Source organism: Empidonax traillii, unplaced genomic scaffold (assembly GCF_003031625.1).
Source record: "Empidonax traillii isolate 1590-97213 ecotype Southwest subspecies unplaced genomic scaffold, ASM303162v1 scaffold193:size819438, whole genome shotgun sequence".
Taxonomy (NCBI): Eukaryota; Metazoa; Chordata; class Aves; order Passeriformes; family Tyrannidae; genus Empidonax; species Empidonax traillii.
Genome location: NW_020955386.1, coordinates 257,427 through 269,953, shown reverse-complemented (window position 1 = coordinate 269,953; position 12,527 = coordinate 257,427).

The following is a 12,527-nucleotide window of genomic DNA, read 5'->3' as shown; positions in this document are numbered from 1 at the left end:
AGTACATAAACCACTTCTGTGGAAGAGGCAGAAAAATCTACATGTTTTTAAAAAAGTTTGAGATTTTTAAAATAAGGTCTTAGAGACCAACTAACATTGTCAGGACTATTCATGTCTATCCATTCTGCCTTTGCCTGAAAACATCTTCCATTCCTCATCCCCCACTTCCTGTTAGACTTATCTCTCCTTACCATCCTGACCAGCACCCTCTTAGCCCTATTTTAATAGGTTTTCCCTCTTCTAGCAGCAGACTTTCTTCTTTTTCCTCTGTTTTTAAATTTTTTTATCTTTGTCAAAGCTCTTGAAAATATTAAAGGACTTATTTCTTGCAGATAATTTGGGCTCTTGGATCAGTTTTAAACCTCTCTGACTACAGAGCCTAAGTATTTATAGAATCTAGGCAAAACTTCGAAAACAAAACAAAACAAAAAAGATAGAGAAGTTAGAGAATTTAGAAGATCCTGGCTCAATCTAAATAATGAATCATACACCAAGGATGCTGAGTGTGAAAATTTCAACTTTTAGAGGACTGGATTCTGTTAAGTCACTTTTGGATACAGGATTCTTGACAGCTTTCCTATACGCAGTCAGAAATTATTATTCAGAAATTGCATGAAACAGGAACAGATTGAATATGAAAAATTTCCTCCTCCTCTAGAATAACAACAGGTATTGAATTTTAAATTGAGACTTGGCCACCCTGCTCTAAACTGTGTTCACTTTGAAATACAGACTTTGGTGCCAAAGTCAACTGACTGTTTGCAGATCCTCTACCACTACTTAGCTCCTGTGAGCAAGACTGGATTTTCATTTTAAAAGTGATGAGAAAAGTAAATTTAAACAGAAAATAAGGAACTTCTTAAGTTACACTTCACATTCAGTATAATTTCCAAAACAAACTTTGCCAGTTATAAGTGATCAACACTGATACATGGATACTCTCTACACTCATGTGTGCAGGCTTTCAGTATCTTGTCAAAAATGGTGATTTCAAATTTTTAAAATGATAAGGAAACAATGCTTGGAAAACTTGTTTAGTTTTGATGGCAGGTTGAGTTAGTACCCAGGATCATTTACAAAAGGAGAGGCACAGCTGCCCCAATCCTGTTGACGCTGGTGGAAATTCTGCCATCAGCTTTAACTGGAGCCAGGTTGCATCTATAAATTGTTTGGATGTTTATTACCACTTATTTTTAATGCAGTTAAAGGAAAAGGTTTGAGTTGTAGACCAGGACCCTCAACATACTTAAACAAATTCAACAAAAAGTCAAAGAGCTTCCAGTCTACAAATAAGCCATAACAAGGCAACTGAGGGCCACAACCGAGAACGGTGTAATACGCAGTGGTTGTAGTAACCCAGCTGCCTAGGGCTTGATTATAATTAAAAGACACCAAAAAAGGCTTAATTTTAAGAGGAGCCCAATAATTAACATTGAAGTTGAAAGAGTAGTAAAGCAGGGAGCATGACAATTAAACATGCCTGAGAATGTAAATATATGGATATGAAGTGCAGAGTGAATGTTGCCAATTTTCAAGTCAATTTTCTTAGTGAAAGCCCTAGTGGGGCAGACGAAAAACAGAGCTTATAAAAGAACCTGGTTGCAACCTTAGCCACAGAGTCTTGACCACAGCTCCATAATAAAATTACTAGTATATTAAGCATGTGAATGTGGGGTGATACAGAAAAGAAGATGGGGCCCCCATGGCTGGCTGGCAAGCCAACTGTGATTTTAACTAAAAGCAGATGGTTTTCAAGAACGAATAGGTGCAACTTGCTCTTTTATGCAAGTCACGCTCAATTCACAACCATTTTCTTAGATGTACACCTTCAGCACAGGAGTTCATGTGGCCTAAATTGAATGTAATAATCCAGATGGGAGTATAGCGATTCTGCATCCTTTCAACTAGAGGGTCATGTTACGCAGCTCTCCTATTTAAAAGCATATAAAAAACCAAGCTATTCAGTGTGCAGCTGAGAGTGCAAGGGCTTTAATCTTTACATTATCCATATGAACGCACTTTCTATTTTTGTTCATTGTGCCACACAAACCTAATTGCTGTTGCTTTAGAACCGGTAACCCCTAAAGGGCAACAATAACCTCAGGCTTTGGTAACATCAACTTTTACTTTTTGGTCATCAGTTCTAACTTAACCCAGGTCAACCATAGCCAAAAGCTGTTGCCAGCTGGTGCTGTATGGAAAGCCAGTGGTCTGAATCCACCTGCACATATAAAATGAAGACAAAGGAATGCCCACAAACAGAAGCACAATCTGTTGGCTGAACTGCAGTGTGAGCAGGGAAATTGAACTGTACTTGTTTCTAAGGAGGATCCCTCTACGCAGGTGTGGATTGAAGGGCTGCACTCATTTACTAAAATTTTTATTTAGGAAAGGACTCCAAACTCAGCCCCCTACTAAAAGACAAAGCTCCAGCATCACCACTGAGTAGTGACCTTAATTCATCAAGTATTACTTTCTTAAGGAGATCTGTGATTTTAAAACAATTTTTAATCATTTCATGTGAAATCTATTTGATGAATTGATTAGTTTTAAGAGTTGTCTTCAGGAGGATGGATGGAAAGCTGGATAATCTTTTCTGTTTGCTAGCCTCCCACTTTTCACTTTATCCTCCTGAGCCAGATTGAAATACGCCACATGGCATGAGCTGTTACCTTATGGAGCTTCTTACTCACAGAATGTATCTTTTGTTACATATGGAGGTGTTGATTCCCAGGTAATCAACAGTTGAATTAGTTCATAATGAAGACAAAAGACTCCCTGGCTTATGTTGTTGCTGAGTCTCATAGGTTTTCTTGCTTTATTTTATTCAAAGAACTATGGGGTGTTAACAACTCCTGCAATAAATCAAATAAAAGTAATAGAAAACAAGGGCTAGCAGTAGCTCCATCCTGGGTTTTGCTAGCACTAGGAAAGGCAGCTTGGCATCATCACAGGCACATTGTTAGACACAGGAATATAAAAGAAGCACAGGAACTTTTACCCTTGTGTCTCCCAAACCTGTCTTCTCATCTAAATGTATCCACCATACGGGTATGTTACCTTAGCCCTTTTCCATGACAAGCAACCGCACAGCTCTGGAGAGTTAAAAAGATCATTTGGGTAATTGGAAAATAGTTCACCCAGGGTAAAGCTATTGCCTCATAAGTCTTCCATGTCTGTGAATCAATTAAAACTTGGGACTGATTACAATAGCCCAAAATGGATACTACTCATTCAATCAAAACAGAAGAAAACGTAACTATGTTCATCAGCCCCACATAAATTTACTAAAAAGATCAGAGTTAACCAGCGCTGCTGTCCTTTACAGAATTACTTATTTTTAATTGAAAATTATACCAATTCTATAATTTTAATAAAACTTGCACATCACTTTTTTTTCCCCCCCAGCATTCATTCAAGGATGGAAATCTTAAAGCCATACACATGGAAATCTGAGGTACAAAGAAATTGGCTGAACCCAACAGTTACCCAAGAAGGGTTCGAGCCTAAGCCTGCCCAGTCAAATCTCTGCCACACCACTTTCTCAACCTGGAAATGCTTTCTCCACTTTTTACAGTTCGCACTGCACCATCTACTCTCCAAACCAAGTGTAGACTGAGTTTACCCATTGACTTCCAAGTGGACTCTTTTTTTTTTCATTCCTCGTACTTGAAAGTAAACTGATCACAGATAAACAAAATAATATTGTATGAATTCTGCTGCATGTGGGAAACAGTAGAAGTGCACAGTGCTCTTACTTCCCAATCCAACACTAATCAGCAGTGCAAAGATGCAAAACAATACCTTTAAAGTGATGCTTCTCTTTGGTTACTCATTTCAGGTTCAGATCTGAAGAAACAATCCTTCAGTCACTGCAAGAATCAGATTCCCAAATTTTAAAAGAATGAGATACACAGTACAAGACTAAGGACTCTAGGCAGTGACTCACATTTAAACAGTCACCCCATAAAGATGGTTCTTTATTTGATTTCCAGATGAAAGAAATGTTCTGTTTGGATCAGTCTTCATTTAAAAGGCAGGCAACTATCAAATGCAATGCAATTTTTTATTATAAAGTGATCAAAATAAATCAAGGGAAAGATAACTCAAGATGCACAAACCAAAATCTATTTATGTTATTTGGAAACACTGTGGATTTGTCAGTTACTCTAGAAGAATTTCATGAAGATATAATTAAACTCCAAAATCAAATAACTTTTTTTTTCTCTCATATATAGGCTGCTTTTTAACAAGGTATATTAGGAATACTTGCCTTACTTGTATGATAAAAAAATCCTGTTTACTTTTATTATCCAGCATCATATTAAGAACCCCAGCCTGCAAGTGCCATACTACCTTTTAAAGAAACTAATTGCAAGCCACTTTCAATATTTCTTCTGTTTTTAATTTAATACCCTCAGAGATACATAATTGGGCTGGAAGGGAGAGTATTCACTGAAGTCATGAATTTGCTGTATAAATACAAACAAGAAGGAAAGCTAATACAGTAAGGGACTGTGGGATTAATTTTAAAATTGTCTGATTAGTGGATTGCTGCCCGTCAATAATTGCCTTAGATTTTCCCAAGGCCCCATCTTTATTGGAGTCTGGCAAGTGCATCTGCCCACAGATTCCGTCAATCAGGCCTTGCAGCTGGGAGGGTCTTCAGAGAGAGCACAATTGTAAGTCTGCTGGGGCAAGTTGTTAGACAAAGCAATATATACCAGACACGATGAACAGTCAATCTCTGCTGTATTGATAACATTTTACTTACCAAAATCTTCCTATTTCATTAGTATAAGCTCCTTCAAGAATTATTTTTAGTTCAGCTGGGTTTGAACAAAAATACTGTTCAGCTGAGTTTGAATAAAAAAATAACAAAGGTGTTTCTTCAGGATACCTCAAGAACACTGCACACACCTAAATAACACAGTACACTTTTGTCTTTTGCCTCCCCCCTCACCCTTTCCTAAATTTCTGCTGCTGAGATGAGCTTTGCTCCCTCAGGATGCTACTAAGAGAACTATGGAACTATGCAACATTGGAATTTTGCAAGTGCTAAAGCCAGCGGGTGGATAAAAGAAAAAATTAGAAAAGTGACCCAGAGAGTCTGGAGTAGATGTTACTAAGGTGCACCTTCATTTAATTAATTCTTTAAATGAGTAATTTCCATAAATAGTTCTGAATAAAACAAAGCCTAAAACCTTGACACTGTTTTCTGCACCAGTAGAAAACTAAGAATCTGCACTCTCAACCAAATGAAACATGAACAAGTATTACTTGTCATGTTGATTGGCAGAGTGAAGTTCTGCTGACCAAAGCCATCCTACACTTAAAATCACCAAAAAATATGTATTTTTAAAACTCTGTATAGCTTGTTTATTACGCCTATTCCTAGACATATTTATATTTGTCTTGCCAGCAGTTAGCCATAAATATACAAAATAGATTAAGCTATGAACATCATTTACCAATTAAATAATGGAAAAAAAGATGCCACACATATTTATACTTCTGTTCTGCAATGAGTACTGGACATTCATTTTCAGCTACAATATGCATTTTTTGTAGTCCTCAAAATACAAAGGAGCTCCTGGAATGCTGTAATTACTTACATGTAATACAAAGTTAACAAAGTCTGCCTCCAAATTCAGGCTCCCTCATTTTATTATGACCAGCAAAGCTTCAGTTTGAAATCCAGACCAACAACATTAATGTTGTAGTTAACACTACTTTTATAGCCCACACCATTAGCTTCTGAGGATTTGACAAGGAAGCTGGTATTGCCAAAACACAGCATCACCTGTACCGAGACTCACTACCTTTATGTACATTCCATTTGAACAGTGACACTGTTTGGGTCCAACTGAAATCCCAGCTCATTAACAGTGGGTCTACATTTGCTTGGGAGTCTCCCCATCTATTTCCTTTTCATACAGAGAATACAATAATTAGCTTCTGTTGGGTACAACTGCAAAATAGGTTTTAAAAAAGGACTCAATGAGCTTATGAAAGGGATCTTGCAATGAGATGCCTGTGATAGAATGAGATTGAACCCACTGGAACTGGACTCAGTCCTACCTTCTGGTCCTATGCAGTTTTTAGTCTCTTGTTTTAAGAACATGCCAGGAAACGACGTTATAACATCTCTGGAAGACCTTCCTTCAGGCTGCAAAGGGCCTAGAGAAAATATCATCTATATACTTACCCTTGGCTTTTTATAGTTATGCTATGAATAACACACCACCACTCATGGCCTTGCCTTACCTCACATGAGGTAATCACATAACATTTCTCCTGTGGAACCCATGCCTTGCTTCATGCAGATGAACAGCATTCCAAAGGACACGCATAAACTCTTCCCAACCTTCAGGTGCCTGTTTTGTCAGTTTTAGCCCTGATCCTTTATTACTTTTTTCCTCATTTAAAAATCATACAATATCAAGAAGTTCTCCTTGAACAGACAGTCTGTAGAGTGCTACGCCTTCCCCACACAGTTGTGATCCCATAACCACCAAATCAGTTAATACCGTAACTCTCACCCTGATTATAAGGAAAGTGTTCTAGTATTTCTCACAGCACATCCCAGATACAAGTTACATTTAAAGGACGTAGAACACATGCTGAAATTATGAAATCGTACTTACATTTGAAAATAAACCTCTGCAGTGCTCTGGTTTGCCCAGAAGTGAATAATTCACTGCAAATTAGAGAGAAAAAGAAAAAAAGGAGGGGGAGGGTAGAAAAAGACTAGCACAGAGAAATGATGATAAACCAGCCATATTCTGTTCAACAAAGACGAGAGAGGAGACTTGAAGAAGCCACTCCTCTCCTAACTGGAAAAGGAGCATAACTGTTTCAGAGGGTTTTAACTGTGGGCAACCTTGGTTTTGGAGATGAGCTGACGTTCCACTTCCATAGGTGGGAATTTTTTTGTTGTTGCTTTGCTGGTTTCTAAAAAGGGTCAGATTGTCACTGGTCCAGTCAAGTCTGCAAGCAACAGAAGGCATGTAAAGTGACACTGGTCCTCCAAGAAACACGCTGCTGCAACTTGATCCAAGTGAGAAGCTTAATACTCTGAAATGTGGGAAACAGACCGTGACAGATACTGTCAAGGATTTCCTATTGCCAAGGCAGACATTTTCCTTTCCTGTAATCTTGAATGACACAAAATTCATTTAATAAACTTTACGAATGACACAAAATTTGAAATTAATTTTATAAGCTTTACTACCTGCTCTTCCTTTCCACGAAGAGTGTCCACATATCATCACACACAAAAACCTAAGATTCCATCAACAGTAAACATTGGATGATGCTTCTTTCAGCTCTTACATTATCGGTCATTGTGTGTCCCAGAAAACACAAGGGCCCATAAAACATATTGAAGATTAACATGCCTGGGCTACTGTGTATCGATTCTAAACTAGGCAGTCCATAAGAGACAACATCCTGAGAACAGGCTCAAATTTAAAACCAGGTAACTATCTCAACCACAAAGCACATTGGGAAAGATGGTCTTTCAGGTAAGCAAAGATTTAGTTCCTATAGAGGTAAAAAACATGTGCTTACATAAAGAGTTAAACACCAGTGCAGATCTTAAATCACTAATGTTGTGCATTAAAAAGAAATTCAACCCAGTATACAAACAGCTGGATTTCCTGCTATTTTCAGCTTTTGATTGGCTCTTCATCACCCCTCCCATGCATTAAAGATAACCACAGAGTAATTTCAAAGGATCAAATAAAGCTTTGACAAGCTAGTCTTTCAAGGACTCTTTCTGCTGGGTATAAATGAGTAAAAATTATGTTGGTTTTCACTCCCATCATATGTCGATGGGTGACACATAAGCTGCATGCTCTCAGCCAGAAGGGCAGATGAGCAAAGACTGATCTACTCCTAATAATGCCAAATGAGAAGCAAATCAATTAAGAGCTCATACTTCATGTTTCTCCCACTGAAGCCAGTTAGTTCCACACTACATTTTAGTAGCAATAGGCACTGATATGAAATACGAAATTTCCATTAGCTATAACAAATACTTATACTTAGTTTTTTATCTTCATGTGAGGTACAGGAAGCAGGAGACAACCAGCCTCAGATTCTATTACTACTACATTACCATTACACTACTACCATTTGCATTTCATCATCTTAAATCCATTCCCATAAGACCACTTACTTCTTCAGGATGTTCTTCCCCAAATCCCTCCATTCCCTTCCATTTCCCCTTTCCTGTCCCTCCCTCTCCTCATCACACAAAAAGCAGCAACAGTGCCAATACAGAGCCTCTGGTATGTGGCAGTTTCCGCTCTCTGCCAAGCAATTCCACGCATTTAATTCTGAGGTGAAAATACTTTCCTAAGATTTCGCTTCTATTCGGTCTTTGTAAATGACCCCCAAGCATAATAGTTCCTCTCATAACATTATTTCCACATACCTCATTGTGAGTCACATGCAAAAAAATTCACTGCTTGACCACAAAGGCAGACATAGTCTTTACTAGAAACAAGACTGCTGATGAGATATGAAAATGCAAAACTCCAGCTTAGCTGATTGCATAGTGAAAACACTTTCCGTTTAGTAACATGCAAGTGTAGTAGGATAAATGGATCTGTAAGATAAAGAGAAAATAACACTATGACTAACTTTTCTGAGGTGGCGATCTGATTCCTTGTTCAAGACAAACAACGTCTCCACAATTAAAAGCCTGAACTCAACCAGATTCAATAAAGCTAAAGAAACCATGGGATCCTCAGTTTACTAAATATTCCTCTCTTTGTTGTTTCTTCTAGAGAATAACAAGAGAGGGAGAGAAAACAAGTAAATATAAATAATAGTTAATTGAACTGCTCTGTAGAACGTGAGCTAATCTTCAGTTCTAGAAGCTGAATAAGGTAAAAGCTTTAACTAGTGAAACAAGGGGCAAGGCAGCCAATTTCAAAAGCTTGCTATCTCCTAGATCTAGACAGATCTGGTCAGGGACAGAGAGCAGGTAAGATGAGATTTAAGGGCTTTACCCTGAGCTTTTGGTTAGATTTAAAATTCTCAGTGGGATGACTCATTGTGCTCTGGGCATGGCCACTAGTCCTCTCTCATTTCCAGACAGTGGAGAATCTCTTAGGATTCTTGATGCAGCTAGAACACATCCATAGGAGATTCACCAGTTAAAGGAACAGCATGAAACACAACAGATCTAATTAAAGCAGCAATCCCCATTGTGCAAGCTCACACAGACACAATACTCTCTAGCACTGGTCTCTCCTGAACTGAAGAATTTTGACTGTTCCAAGTTATAGAAGCTGTGGTACAGTTTGTGGTGCAATATATAGACTTCTTATGATTTGCTATTCAACTCTAGGTCTCTACAAATTGTTATCAGTTGCAGAAAAGTTTTATGAGGACAGGTTGACCTGTTACAAGTGACTTATATCCATCTGAAAAAATAGTCAACCAAAGTTTCAACATGGATTAGATGGTCAGGTCCTAGGAACAGTTGTGAATAAGCAGCATGCTCCAACACCGTTCTCCCAGGAGGTACCTGTAGCCAGCACACAGTTGCAACATCCACCAGAGGGACCATTTGCAGGCTAAACTGGAGACAGGCAACCAAAACTCTCTAAAACTATTCACTGAGGTTTGCTGTAAGCAATGCAGACACATCATTTACTTGTGAAGCTTTACAGAGCATGGATTCACAAGGATTTCTCAAAATGAAACACTTCTAAATGATTACAGCTTCTACATGCCCATGAGGAGGGTGAGGAGCAGTTGGGACCAGTAAACTGAGGTGCTTTCAAACCTTTAGGTGATCTCTAATTGGGAGGAGTGGAATTACTGACTTGTCTAGATTTTACATAGCCCTGAGGACACACCAGCTCCCTCACAGCTCTTTAGGAAACCTTGAACAAAAGGGAGTAATGTGGACTGGCAAAAGCAAGTGGTTCCATCCACTGTCTTACAGGATTGATAATTTTGAAGTTGGATGTCCTTAAGCAAAGCTAAGTAGCTACATAAATTACCCTCAGGAAGGCTCGAAAAGCAAGGTGCTATTCAGACTGAACCAAGAACTCACTCAGCACTCACCTCACAGTGGGTAAGGCTTCCTTATAAAAAGCTCTGAAATTAAGCAAATATGATTCATGTTTGGTTTCTAGCTTGCAGGCACAGAGTTTCTAAGTGTATTTGTTGTTAAATAAACACAGACACTAAGTTCAAGACGCACTACCACAAAGCTGTTAGATTATTTGTTCCCCTGAATTATGCATTACTTTCAGTTGGTATGCAGTTTTTCTAACACAAGTACCCCACAAAGCCCCAAATTCCAGCATGTCTATATGCCATATGGACAAGCTTCTCCAACCGTCTGCTCCTCATGGAAATTCTATTTGTTTTCCTATTGATTTTATTATGTTTAACAGCATACTAAATCATTCCTGAGGTTGACAACTTTCTGGAAAATTGATATATGCTGTCTAAAACTGCCTGAGGCAGGAATAAAACCAAAACAAATGGCTTCTTTTAAACTCTTGATTTGCATTACTAGAGCCAGGCATACAAGTGCCATCTTGCTTAGTACAAGAATTCTTCTCCTTTGTGTAATATCTGAAGCACAGGAAATCTTTAGAAGCTCTTCTTATGGGTCTGCGTATCAGGGGAAGGTGATTGCAAAATACCAGACTATTTGAGTGAGGGTGGGACTAAAAATGCAGATTGTCATCCAAGATCAATGGGGTTGGATTTTCTCTCTGGGGAGAGGTGGAACTATGTGTAGATGCCTTGGAATCTACCGCTTAAGGCAAAAGTAGAATTTTTAATGATACTTAAAGACTCATATATAATTCTTCTCCTAAGAAACTGTACTTTAAAGCAATTAAGTAAGATCGGGATGAAGCAGGGGGTTGTTTGTTTGTTTTAAAATTTTGAAGGCATCACCATCAAACAGTACAGAATTTGCTTCAAAGACTGGACTGCATCTCAAATGAGAAAAAACTTCCAGACAGAAAAAAATTTCTTGGTTCACCAACTAAGGGGGAAGATGAATTAGAGAAAACAGTTTTGAGGCTTTTATGTCAGAAATCTGAAAACCACAAGAATTCAAGAGGAAAATCGATTAAGAAGAAATAATTTTTAAATCTCCAAAGATTTGACAAAAACTAAGAAGGTCATATGCACACATTTTAATCTCTGTTAGACTCTCATTAGACTGTTTTAACTGCTGTGTTCTGGCAAAAAAAGAAAGAAACTGCAATGGAAAAATATTTTTGTGGGAAGTAGTTTAGGCACTGTGATAGCTGACAAATAATGACATTACACTTGCAAAGCTGCAGACATTTAAGGCATATGACATAAAGTCATATACTTCCCATTTTGGTGTGATTAAACAAATTGAAAGAAATGGAGATGATATTTTCCTACAGTCCCTGTGATGACACAGAATGAGCTTCTGTGTTCCACTATGGAGTAACCAAACTACACATGAATATGCACATTGAATTTTGAGTAAGCAAGAAACCTCCTGTGAGTTAACAGAAAAATAGTCTCAAGGAGATGTCTTGCATGTAGAGAATCTTATGATCATCCAACAGATATACATAAAAATACACAAGATGCTAGAGGCCTCATGATATTATGGATTAAAAAAAAATAGTACAAAAAGAGAAAATACTCTTCATATTATCCATTGAACTGAGCTTCTGGAGATCAAGTTTATCCTCTTCTTAGAGAAGGTCAAGCAAATCCAGTTCATTTGCTAAGTGCTTAGATATGTAGGTATCATATATAAAGCTCAGCAGAACATAGATCAACAGAGATACCACTGTAAGTGAATGTATAACCTACTTTGCATCTGTGCTTTCCAAGACAGTAACATGGTATCACAGTTTCTAAATTCATACCAACAAAATTGACCTTGCAGAAGTATTACAGGAAAATTTCTGAAGGTCTGCAAAACATGATTCCAAGCTTGTGCATAATAGCAAATGGTTGTCTTTTCTTCGGTAGACAAATGCAGTGAAGCTAGTAAGATCTGCTGCCTTTTTTCCAAAATACACTGTCTACAGCTGGCTCTTAATTTTGAAAATTGAAGCACAGAGCTCGGAGATTAAATCATGCCAACCTTTTCCTAACTAGTACATAGACCCTGTGCCAACAGCTTGTCCTGGATCCGGTCAGGACAGGGTTAATTTTTGCAGTAACCAGGAGAGAGCATGGCTAGGAAACAGAGGTTATTCTGTACCACCATTTCATTGCCAGGGGTGGGGGTGAAGGGAGTCTCTTCCAAGGAAAAGGGGTTCCTTCCAGTCCAGTAAATACTGTGGAGGGAGCCAGCCGGTATCATCTCTTGTTGGAGATAGGGGAAAAGGTGGGCTGTGGGGGTGTGTGCATGTTAAGTGTGAATAATTTCTTTTCTTGTACCCTCTGTCATGAGTACTGTTGCTGTTACTGTTTCTTTTCTTACCTCATTGCTATTTCCAGCAAATTTTTCTTATTTCAACCAGTTACTTTGCCTTCTGTGCCTTCAATGG